The sequence below is a fragment of the Dinoponera quadriceps genome, unplaced genomic scaffold (assembly GCF_001313825.1).
Source record: "Dinoponera quadriceps isolate SergipeBrazil2010 unplaced genomic scaffold, ASM131382v1 scaffold3415, whole genome shotgun sequence".
Classification (NCBI taxonomy): domain Eukaryota; kingdom Metazoa; phylum Arthropoda; class Insecta; order Hymenoptera; family Formicidae; genus Dinoponera; species Dinoponera quadriceps.
In genome coordinates this window covers 209352-221453 of record NW_014557477.1, presented here as the reverse complement: position 1 = coordinate 221453, position 12102 = coordinate 209352, and the positions used below count along the sequence as shown (strand labels likewise).

Below are 12102 nucleotides of genomic sequence, written 5' to 3'. Positions count from 1 at the left end.
GAGAATCTCAGATAGCATAAAATATTCTATGAATATTCTTATGAAATACGAATGTTCTTAATTCCAGAATGTTCGAATCGGATACGAATATCTGGCAGAATATTGCCGATAAAGACTCGTATATTCAATAAGAAAACTTTTTAGAACATTTGTAAATTTCACGTACATACATACTACATATGTACAACACATTAATCTAATTGAAAAATAGATCTTGTATGTGCACACATACTATATGTATTTAACTGGAAACTGCGATCTGCATGTATAAGACTTCTTTCGTAAGCCTTTTTAGGCCCAGGACCTTCTTACACATTTGCTTGCAATATATTTGATAAAATATTCTATTTATAGTAGAACATTTATAACGGTGTCATTCGAATATACTAAGAATATAATATGATATACATAACGGTGTTTTTAGTACGTTCCTATGAATGTACAAATATTCATAATGAATATTCATAGAACATTCTCAGAATAGAAAATTTTGTGCTATCTAGAAACAGTTGACCGATTAGTCAAGTTACTACTTACGCTTTTGTATATACTATGGGCCTTAAGGCGCGTCTATGTCAATTATATTGGCATGATCGGTGAAACCGAACAACAAGGGTCAGTTACTTAGAACATAAGAATAAACGTCGAGTTGTGTGTGGAATTACTCGATTTAGCATGCGTTCCGTACGCGACGACGAGACTCGATGTTTCTTTTCAGCAAGAACGATCTGCGCGATCGATTGTGCAAAAATGTGCCAAGTAGGAGAGTAATCGTAAGGCAGAGCGGTGGCACAGGATAGTGCAGGTAGTTGCTCGCCGAGTAACGTCGGTCGCGCGTATAATAAGCCAATATAAATGCAAATATTCGTGAAAGTAGATATATTTTGTATTTAGCGACTTAAGTGAAATAACGCGGTGCAATTATGCGAGATTATATTATTAAAGTAAAATTGCGGCGGAAAATAAAGGCTCGTTACACACCTGACGGGACAAACGCCAATTGTGTACGCGGCTGCTGAATTCGACTAGCATGCATATTATATTAAGCTAAATCGCGTTTTGATTCCATTTCGGAAAATGGAATATGAACTACCTTATTTTATCATGACGTTTGCTGAACCGGTATCTTTTCAGTGATTTTGCATCAATCGTGTCAAATCCTTTTGCAATCTATAGCACATTCTTTTATTTACTTCATATATTAATTTGTTATATTTCAACACACACACACACACACACACATTTATATGTGTACATCATGTTAATATGAAAATTATATTCATTTTTATTATTTTCATCTTTTCTTCTTTCTGTCTCTCTCTCTCCCTCGTTTTATTTAATTTTCTGATGCTATCATAAAAAGTTGCTCCACATTTTATACTACATTTATATTTTACAACGTTCATACCTTTGTTCAAGTATATTATTACTGCATTTACAGCATTCTACATATGTATGTTACGTAAAATTAGGTCATTTGAATACATTTGAATATAAAATGTTTCATTCGTCAAATATCGCGCAATGTAACAATGCGTGTGTGTGTATGTGTGTGTGTGTGTAATTCGATTATTTTTTAAATTTAAAGTTACATAGTTTCATTTTGTGAAAGTAAATACTTTTAACGAAAAAAAGAAGGAAAGTGGGAAGAGGAAAGGAACGACGGAGAAAGTACATGTAGAAGTGTAAAGTATCTAAAGTAACAGTGAGCCGACGAAACTTTCAGTACAGCATTGGAGGTAACGATGCACTTGGAGCATCGTGTTGGATCGACTTCAGGTCGGTAAAAGATCGTCCAACAATTGGTATCGACTGGTGAACTATCCTGTCGTATCTGCACTTCCAATTGTATGCACGTCTCAATTTTTAACGATATTACCAAGTTCATTTTCTTCAGTGACACGTATACGTATATAAAGTGTGCCAAAACTATTGTATAATACTTTAATAATATATCCTGAAGTTTAATTGAAGTCGAAAATCCTGATAGAGAACGAAATCTTAAATTTTAGAAGAGAATTCTAGAAATCCTAATAGAGAAAAAAGAAATATATAAAAGTTATCGTTTATCGCAACTTTCCAATATTTGATAACGCATAGCTTTGTAAATAACTGTTTTCTTCAGTTAAAATTCTATTCAATGTACTTTATCTGAAATTAGCTGAAAATGTAATTTTGCTCCTTCATTTGACTACTTAAAATTTAGTCCACGAAAATTTTGTCTTTTTCGAGTTGTCTTACAACTCGAAAAGTATTGATACCACTATGTTTTTCTATTGGAATTTTCAATTCTGTTATAACTGTTATAATAATTAAATAATTCTGTCTCTATAAACTGTTATATTCGTTGAAAAAGCGTTTTAAACAAAATTTGTACAATTTCAAAGCGAACGTATATAGTTTTAATAATTTTTTTTCTCTCTCTTTTTACTTTAATAGTTATAGGCTTAGCACTGAACTCTATACCATATTTGAATGCTAGATGCTTTGTTAAGTAGCCGGTAAAGTGTAGATAGCATAAATGCTATTTCCTTCTCTGTCTAGTAATTTCTGAATTAATGATTTTCTACGATCTTTTCTAGTGACATCTGAATGTACTAATTTGATTGTGAAAAGTAATATTTAAACTACATTATTCATATTTTTTACAATGTTTTATGGCATAGAACTTTAATATTTTTTTATTTACCATAATATATTAATATAATATTTTATCAGTTACAGAGGTTACGAATGCGATACTTTAAGTGAGCTGAGTTTTAACTCGAAAAGTACGACATTAGAAAATGATATAGATAGATAGTTTCTCTTCTCTCTGTCTCATTTCACCCATTTCTTTCTCTCTATGGCATCTAATATTCCAATATAATATAGAATGCAGTGACGCTTACATANACGTTAATATTTTCACATGTGTAAAACGATGAGAAAAATCGATTTATGTTTTTATTATTTATGCACATGTGCATTGATGCAATTGCAATGTTCGGCTGCACATTTTTTCAACATTATTATATTTTTGCATTAATTTTTTTCGTTATTTTTCGCATGAAAACTTCCAAGTTTGATTAATGGAAATTGGATTGAAAATTGGATTTGATTGGAAATTTCATTTATATTACGTCAAAATATCTCCGAATGAAATGTGAAATATATATTTCGTAAAATATCTATTTATCGTTAATTTTATTTTAACATTTTTATGCGTGGAATATTGGAAGAACCTACTTATATGAAAAAATACATAACTCCATTAAAGAGAAAAGTAGAATTGCATTTTCTCGATATATCGGACAAAATTATGGAAAAGTAGATCTTATTACAACATTCAACTTTTGCCTTAATTAATTTTTCCTCGACGAAACAGATTTTAGAATTCGTCCTAATTTCGTGACACATCCTATGTACATATATATGCACTTGTGATCCAAACACATTTCATATGTCATGTAAAATCGGAAATTGACAGTTCAAGATCAAGAATTGTTTGTCTTATAATTGTTTGTCTTATAATTAGTATCACTCTCGATTTGTTTTACAGCAACATCTCGTAAAGTAGAATGCAAGATATAGCGATACGATCGAATTACTTCTCTGCATCTGAAACTGCTAATTTCCGGCTTATTTGCTACTGTGCACCGTTCGTATTATCTCATTAGACACTTAAAATATCTTCCCAACCGCGTCTCAGTTTCTGCCGTAATTAAGTTATTAATCATTATAACGTTCGTCTTATTCTGAAAACTTATCTGCTATTCATGTAAATATGTTAGTAGAAAATTTGTTTTATCTGATGAATGAAGAAACAGATCGAGATTGAGATAATCGCAGTACGTTTACTCAGCTTCATATATGCTTAGCTATTATAATTATAGTTATTTGTACGATTTTTAACTTTACATATACTTCAAACATGTCTTGGATTTGTTTTCTGATCTCACTGCAACTGCGAATATAAGTGTGAGGTTTAAAATCAAGCGTGCGGCATTAGAACACGTCGCTCGCTGCTTGCTCTGCTTTTATTCATTCGATATTCGTCGTTCCTTGAAAATAGTCAATAAACTTAAAACGTATCTCTTCCGACTATTCTACAGAACTTGTTCACTGCATCGTGTGTATTGACAAATTTTCTTTAACTAAATTTCAAACATTACCGTGGTGAATAAGAGCTTACGCGGTTGTTGATGTGAAATAAATTATCTTATACAGAAAGATAAATATGTTTGACAGTGCAGATGCTTGCACCAACTAGCTTCGTCAGATTTTTCAAACGTACGCAGAGAATCTTCCTTCCATATTAAACTGACCCTATATCCTATTATTAACAATTAAACATATTTATCTTCTCATATAAAATTATTTATTTCGCACCAACGATCGCGTCGTCTTTTGTTGGCCTGTTTCATGTTTCCTCGATTGTGTATCACGAGAGCCTAATATTGAATTTCATGATGGTTTACAAAATAGTACAAGGCTTTTTTCAGTTCAATTTTTATGAGTCTTATCAGCACACGATCGTTACTACACTTAAATTCAGACACTCTATGAGAATAAAGTCGAAAATTTTATATATAACTCTGTCTATAAGGACCATGACGCGTACATGACTCTGCATATTACCGTGTTACAGAGCGACATAATAGTCTTAACATAATTTAACTTAGGATTACTACAATTTCCCGATCACACACAACATGTCTACATATATTCGTGTCGCACCATGACTGTTAAATTGTTCAATTATTTAAATAGCATAACTGTTAAACTGTTGGATTATTTAAAGAAATGGCAAACGATATCTGATATATTACTTGCTGTCTGTTATATGTAATTCCAAGTTTGTTTTACGTTACAAATGCTATGTCGTCTGAATAATATTTGAGATATTGCTATTTTATAATCAACGGTATAATTATATAATCAATAGTTGCTGCGCGAATTTATAGGCACAATACGTATGATCGAAACATTCTAGTAGATTTAAGTTTAGTAAATGTCAGGATTGTTATATCAATCCGTGTACAACCAACAATATGATGATACTTTGTATGCGAAGTATATAAAAAACAAGAAAAAAGTTGACTTCTCCGAAAAACAAAACTGCCAATGATGCGTAAAATTTTTTAAAAGAGGGGACCTTGTTTACCCATCAGCGGCAGATTGTTGATTTTAATTAACGATCTACACGTTGCACTCTACACATGACAGAATCGTAAATCGAAATTTAGTGATCGCGTGTCCCACACGCCTCCACTGTAGATCCACCGTCACGTGATGAAAATTAAACGAAATCGGAACATAGCTCGATCGATCAGCCACCGATAGAGGAAGCGAAGTTGTCGATAAGCATCGACCGGCCAAGGAAATTGATTCGAGTCAATACGGACCAGGATTCGTAAGCCACCGGCCGATATCAATATACGTTTCGAAAACGACTCGACTCGTCGAGGAGTCAATTTCGTTTATCCGTGTCACGCTCGTTGGCGTTCGTGCTATCTCTGTGTGTACGCGGTTTGTTATACAGGGTATCCCACAACACCGGATATATTCTTTGGCCAATTTGGAATCGATTTTTCCTTTCGCTCCGTGAAGCTATAAACGCTGCAGGAGAAGCAAATATACAACGAGATGCTATTTTTCAACCGACTTCGAACTCTATTCTAGCAATACGTTTAATTCAAACTTGTTTATAATGATCTATTGTGATACTGGAAATACGCTGTGGACGATGCGATCGCTTTTGACGTTTTCTCGGCGAAACTTTCGGAGGACATTAATTATTTAATATCTACTTTAATTATACTTTTGCACGAATATTCGTGACATTTATCCGAACATAACTCAACGAAAAGTCGAACCTTGTTGCTTCGTAGACTAAAAGGGAAAACTGCAGACGATTGTATCGCTATCGAATCGCGACGCTGATTATCCAGTTAATCATCCGGTAGTCGCGGGACACCGTGTACATTTTTTAAGGCTAAGCTCGATTGTTATCGACATCGGTCGCGTGTCGATGAAAGGCGGTGACGATGCCGGGAATAAGAAATTACGTCGTAAGAGTCGGCGCGTGCCTAACTCACCCCCTCGCTGTAAACCGTGATTACAATGCATACAGGTATATACATGTCTGTGCACGCCTATACATACATGCACACACATAAACCCACATATATGCGTGTATCTATACTTAGACAGCGGACAAAGTGCGGTCGTAGCACTGGCTAGACCGCATCCATATGCATCGCGCGGTCGTAAAGAACAACACTGTCGAAATTAAAGTAAGGTACGCCGAAGCGGAGGGAAAATATGTTCGCCTTGCAAATGAGTCGGGGCGCTTTCTTGAATTCCACTCGCTGGTAGTTGAACGAACGTTAGCGGCCGGAATTATATTATCTTCCGGGGAGTTATATCCACACCGCGAGTAATTTCAGAATCCAGGGACGCGCGCGCACGCAGATGGCTCTATCAAGCATAAATGCCGATCCGGGTAAACGAGCGATGGGAAACATTCCCAATTTGTTATCACTCTTTCGTCGGCTACAGGGAATCGCGAGAGCGCGTCGTCAAGTGGTGTTCGAAATGGTGACGCGTGCGTGTTTCCCCGCGTGTCATCCCCCAAGCGGCTCGGCGGGGAACGGAACAGTCGTTGGAAACCAGCTCGACACGATCGATCTTAATTGAATATCGCCGCACGAGCGTACGAAATGTGACGACTCTGAGCGGAAATTTCGTATTATTTTATACAGGTCGAGGTGTGTGCGTGTGTCACATATGAAATCGTACGTTTCAATTATTCGAGGTGTTTAAAAATACACGCGTATTTCTTATTTGAAAGTTCTCTCACTCTTGGTTGTCAGACATCGCTCTACGGTGAATACAGCAGTCGAGAATAATTTTCGGACGGCTGGAAATTCGTTAATCTGTCGAGTTACCTACTCAGAGAAGTAGGACGAGGCGATTATTTACAGGTCTCATTTATGCCTGAAGTGATGTAATCCTGTTTTGCAAGAACAGTGAATTGAGAGAAAAGAAAATGACTTACGTGTTTCTCCTCTGTTGCAAAACTCGGCACTCGAAAGGTTGAAGTTTTGCAATGCTAGACTTTGACATGAGTTTTCTCGCGAAATTAACCGAACGATTTTGTAAAATTAATTTATATCATTTCCATTATGCCAGGAATGATCAGATTTGCTACTGTAGTATGTCTGTGTGTGTGTGGGAGCGGGAGGGAGAGAAGAGAGAGAGAGAGAGAGAGAGAGAAATCACGTCGTAATATTAAAAACATCATAATATTGGAAATCAATGCGACACGTTATAACGTTTAAAACCAATATTCGGAAACAACGTAACTAACGAAATATTTGTCCGTTGCATTAACCATTTTCGATGCACAAAGCGCGTTTATTTCGAGCGATCGAATTATTCTGATGCATCGATAACGAAATTCGTATAAGCGCGAGAAGGAATACAACGAATCAGCGGCGTCAGGACGATCGATACATGCCATTGCAATTATTACTCCCTACCGTGAGAACTTGCTTTGTCGCGCGCTGTATGTCAGACGTGTGTGAGTTAACTCGAGTTGCTTATTCCAAGTGTTTCTAGATCGTCATGTTGACTTTGCACTGCGACATTCCGTGGTGAAAGCCGAGACAATTTTATCTCCGCGACGAAATTATTGTCGTGCGCTATCTCTTTCCTTTTATAAACTTTTTATATCGAAATTCGATTCTGTAATCTATTTGCAACCGTGAAAATTATTGAATTGTAAAAATAATTGTCTGTAGTTACTTACATAATCTGCAACCCATTGTGTCCAAAAATCTCGTTACAGACAACTAGATCTGCTCTCTTAAAAGAAATATGTTATGATGTTTGTTACTTAATATAATTTGACATGTTTTCTCTAATAAAACGGCAATTACATCAATTTTTCTAATCGTTTGATTTTCCTTTCTGATTCGTTACGTTAATCTATTTGACCACATGTGTTGATGTGATGATGAATTGCGCGCCATAAATAAAATAAAGCTAATTTTTGTCTTATAAATTATCGAAATTTTTAAAGTCTAGCAATTAAAAAAATAAAAGTGTAAAACAACTTTAGAAAAACAATTCCATGTACTAATAACATGTCGAATAATGATGGCGATGTTGATAATAAGTATGAGGAAAATTCAACGTGTAGTATTTAAATTCGTAAACTCAAGAAACTATTAGTATTTTCTATTAAAATAATAAATTTAACAGTGCATGCATTTGTATGTGGTAAGTGCAAATAATCAACGTTATGATTCCTATGATAGGATATTGTTTATAAACATCAAATATATATTACAATATTTAATATCTATATATACTTGTATTTTTAATACTTATATATACCTATATATTCAATGCTTATATATAATATTAATATGCTAGCTTCATTGCGGACACGACAGCTTTAAATGTATACATCATGTATGGATGCGATGCATGGATGGAAAAAAAAGAGATAGTCGTAAAACTGTAAAACCAATAAAGTGATTTTTCAGCAGGACATATTGCGCTTTTCTTCACATATAAATTTTTTCCTTCCGAGAATAAACAAAAAAATTTGATCTGGAAAATATTGACGCGTCATGAGATATACTATTGAAAGAACTACAGAACTCCGCTAAGCCATCGAGTGGCAGAAAGCCGATTGGAACCGGAAAGATCCTTCTGCTTACGTTTTGTGATTTTTTATTGCTATCGACTAGTCGTAAAGTAGGATGCATTGCCGAGCCATGTGGGGAANGGGGGGGGGGGGTTGAAGAGAGGAAGAAAGAAAAAGGGAAAAAAAAGAGAGAGAAAGGGAACTTTCCGTCGATGGTAGTGGCGAGTATACGCGATGCGAGTGGGATTATTTTTGGGCTTTTATAGATGCCGACTACTACAAGAGAAAAAGAGTGCGAGGGAGCGAGAAACAGCGCGTCTGTTTCCGCTCTTTCGAATATAGAGAGCAGATCAGTGTCGGACGAGAACGCTATCCGACCCGATTAACGTATCGGAAAACTCATCCACACGATCTCACGTACTCGGTGGTGAGGTCTTTAAGCCTTTGCTATGGCGATTCTAAGTGCTATTTGAACTCTCTTCTCTCTTGGCAATATTCATGAATACGCGCCGTTTCGCTTCGCGTCTCATATACGTTGAAATGTCGTTTTTACTCATTTTTATCATCCGCGCCTTTCTGTGAAAAAAAGACGGCCGTTTGTCGCGTGAAACATCGTCCCGGTGTTATAATCCGACCTAATCTAAATACGACCCAATTTAACCTAACCTGTTCAGGGATTAAATTCGATTCGTTTTAATGGGATAATCCTTGGTAATCAACGGTTAATCATTCTTACGAGGCCGTTCGATAAATCGTTCCGTTTATACACAGCGAATTTTTGCCTTTTTACGTACGCGTTCAATGGAACGACGATTAATTGCAGTCACGCGCGCGGTGAAGACGGCAGTCACGTTTCCGAATGGAACGCGAATTTCGCGCTAAAGTAAAGAGCTTTACTCTGTAATAAGAATTCCCGTTGCGCATCGTCGCGTTCCCGGCACGTAGGAAATCGTAAACCGCTCTTCCTCCCCTTTTCCGCACCCTCCTGCCGTCTATCTCTTGTCGATCCGCGCGTCGTGTACGCCGCAACGCGGTCGCACACATAAATGAAAAAACATAACGCGGTATATCTGGGAGAAAAAGCGCTTTTGACTTCTCGCGCTCGGGAAAGGGGATCGAAAGGCGGCAGGTCTCTGTATAGGTTGAATTCTGAAGAAAAGGTCGTGAAACACCCTGTGGAGTGCCGCTGGTAGTCGGCTCTAAGAGACGGGGGTTGGAGAATCGCGGAGTGATAGATGCGCGAGGGGCAAAGGGGGAGGGAGGAAGAAAGACAGAGAGAGGGAGAGAGAGGAGGGAGAACCGTTGCCATAAAGTAGGCGCAGCGCTTTACCGCCGACTAAAGGCTAAGAGACGCTCTCTTACACACACTGTTTTACACGTGCTTCTCTCGGGCACCCTCCTCGCACACACTGCTATCCTTTCGCCGCTTATCGTAACAAGTTCCGTCGACGAGATGCAGCTGATGCACTATCGTTATATCGCGTCGTCGTCGCGCTAAAGACGCAGCACTTTTCGATTCCTCGTGTAAAGCTGTGTTTCAGATCTGCTTAGTCTTCGCCTTTTTCTCAAGGAATTTTTAATTTTACCGCGATATCCGTTTCTTTTCCTTGATGAAAACATCGAAACAGTCGAGTGCTCTTCGGGAGATGAGTTTCCACATGTACGAGCGGAAATGATGTTTATATATCCCTGGTTTAATCGTGAGTAGATTTCATCGTAATTCGGGAACTTGCGTTGAGGGTATCATACGCAAAGAAATGATTTAATAAATTAATAATATTTGCTAAATCTCATTAGCTAGTTCAAACTTTGCTAAAATTTGCTATTAGGGGTAAAATTCGCTGAAGGGTACAATTTGATTAGCTGAAATTATTAACATGAGTAGGTTAGCTTGATTAGCTGTGCTCTGATTATACCATATATAGGTAATACAAAACATGTTTATATCAATCGACGAAGTATAATACTTAAAATGATAGACTCGCGATCCAGAAGTCTCGGATTCGAATCCATCAGCATTTAAGCATATTTTTCAAATACGATATAACATTAAATCAAGTAAATGGCTAAATTTCTAATAAAGTCAGCATACACTAACAGGGGACACCTTCTGTTAAAAGAAAGCAATACGTTTCTAGTAAATAATGTAAATATGATTTTATACTATTTGATTTAGTTAATATTTTTCATGGTCTAAATTCAAATAGCTAATCAATTTAGCTATAGTAGCAACGACTATAACGAAGAAACGATTGTCCCTATTTCAGAGACATATTATAGCTGCTACAGCTATATTTTAGCTATGGTTAATTTTTTCTCTAAATGCAGATGTGGAAATATTTAACATGTAGATTGCCGCGCTGATTTTCATTAATCATTTCAAGGCTTAACTAAAGTTTCGATAAATCGAAAATATATATTTTTATCTGTGTAATAACAAAGTAAACAACAGTGTGAATAAATGCAATTCACAATGTCGTATATTTAATTTGTTATATACACGGAAAAAAGGAATTAGCGGTCTATGTACAACTGAAATTTAGTTTTTTTTAAACAGATCTAGTTTTTAATTCTGGGAGCTTTACGAGCAAAAATTAAGCATAGAGACTTTAAAAATTAGCTAAATGAACTAAATTTCAGTTGTATCACATGGACAGGTAATTTTTACTAGCTGTGGGAGCTAGTTTTTAGTTGTGGGAGCCTTCTTTTTTCTGTGTACAATTGATTACGTCTTATATACAAATTAATGAGACGTGGCAGAACGCGTCACAGAATCAGAAATTGAAACATCGCTATCTCTTTCGACGTTTTCACGGAGAAGAAATCGACTTTGAATCGCTAATCTAGATATATGTAGGTGAAATGTGGCTTGTCCATTTCTGAATTCTCCATACATTATCAATCAACGAGTGCACGCAAAAGCGTGCATGCGCGAGTAATTTATACACAGACGTTTCATTCATGGACGTGAGGAGCATGAGTCACGAGTGTGATTGAGCGTTTCACGAAAAACATGATACACGTCTTCCGCGAATACCTGAAAAATCGATATTTATATCGGAAATCTTACGTGGAGCTACAACATATTAAAGAAAAATCCCCATGTTTATAATACTTGTATAAATCTCATTTATATAGGGTGGACCATTTTAATCCATCCAGTCGAATATTTCGAAAACCAAGCCCGGGAGAGAAAAATTTGTCAGACAAAAGTTTGGTTTCGAGGGGACCATAAGACATTGGTTTGACCTTGAAAAATTATTTGAAAGTCACATGAAGGTCACCTCAATTTTTTTTTAATGGCATCCTCTATTTTTTATTACATATTCTTGTAGCTGACCTCGAGAGCTTTCCAAAACACTATAATGAAATGTTTCTTTATTGAGTACTTTTCGAGTTATAAAGCTCCAAAGTTGCAATTTGAAAATGCATGATGTGCTCTTTGACGTCCTAAACGGCCT

At 36.3% G+C, this 12102-nt stretch overlaps 1 protein-coding gene across 1 annotated transcript in view; it reads left to right on the top strand.

The window, feature by feature from the left end:
* LOC106749151 (semaphorin-1A-like) overlaps positions 1-12102 on the top strand; it is a 429541-nt gene that overhangs the window by 267958 nt on the left and 149481 nt on the right. The gene's annotated exons all lie outside the window — the stretch shown is intronic.